Raw genomic sequence first — 1,302 nt, 5'->3', positions numbered from 1 at the left:
TTTTCAAACCTGCAGTAGAACTCGTTCAGATCGTCTGCCAGTTGTTGATTCACCGCAGTGCTGGGGGATGGTGTCTTGTAATTGGTGATGTCTTTCAGACCTTTCCACACTGAAGCAGGATCACTGGAAAATAATTGGTTCTTTAGCTTTCCAGTATAATTCCTCTTTGCCAGTCTGATCTCCATTTCCAGTGTGTATTTGGCCTGTTTATACAAGAATCTGTCCCCATTCCTGCGAGCATCTTCTTTGGCCTGACGGAGCTGTCTGAGTTTTGCAGTGAACCATGGTTTGTCATTGTTGTAGGTTAAATGAGTCCTGGTAGGAATGCACATGTCTTCACAGAAACTGATATATGATGTTACAGTCTCTGTGAGCTCATCCAGATCGGTGGCAGCAGCTTCAAAAACACTCCAATCAGTGAGGTCAAAACAAGCTTGTAAATCCTGCTCTGCTTCATTAGTCCATCTTTTTACAGTCCTTAATACAGGTTTAGCTGATTTCAGTTTCTGCCTGTAGATCGGTATAAGATGAACTAAACAGTGATCAGAGAGCCCCAAAGCTGCCCGTAGGACGGAGCGATATGCATCCTTTTTTGTGGTGTAACAGTGATACAATATATTACCGTCTCTGGTGGGACATGTAACATGCTGTCTGTATTTTGGCAGTTCACGGGAAAGATTTGCTTATTAAAGTCCCCGAGAATGATTAAAACAGAGTCCGGGTGTTGTTGTTCTGTGTCTGTGATCTGATCAGCGAGTTTCTGTAAAGCTGAGCTCACGTGCGCTTGCGGAGAAATGTAAACACTCACAAGAATGAACGAGCAAAACTCCCGCAGCGAATAGAACGGTTTACAGTTAACAAAGAGCGCTTCTAAATCGGGACAACACATCTTCTTTAACGCTGTAACATCTGTACACCACCTTTCGTTGATGTAAAAACATGTCCCGCAGCCGCGCGATTTCCCCGTTGATTCAGCGTCGCGGTCTACTCTAAACAGCTGAAAGCCGGGCAGATGTAGCGCGCTGTCCGGAATGGCGTCATTTAGCCAGGTTTCCGTGAAACACAGAGCAGTAGAGTGTGAGAAATCCTTATTTGTCCTGGAGAGCAGAAGGAGTTCGTCCGTTTTGTTGGGTAGAGAGCGGAGATTCGCCAGATGGATGCTAGGCAATGGCGTTCGAAATCCGCGCTGCCTGAGCTTCACGAGCACGCTGGCTCTCTTCCCCCGTCTGCGCGTCCTGAAGCGCTTGATCAGCGCCGCTGCTCCGCCAACTACAACGTTCAGCAAAACGTCCAAATAATCGA

Source organism: Sinocyclocheilus anshuiensis, unplaced genomic scaffold (genome assembly GCF_001515605.1).
Source record: "Sinocyclocheilus anshuiensis isolate Anshui unplaced genomic scaffold, SAMN03320099.WGS_v1.1 scaffold916, whole genome shotgun sequence".
NCBI classification, from domain to species: Eukaryota; Metazoa; Chordata; class Actinopteri; order Cypriniformes; family Cyprinidae; genus Sinocyclocheilus; species Sinocyclocheilus anshuiensis.
This window is presented reverse-complemented; position numbering follows the sequence as displayed.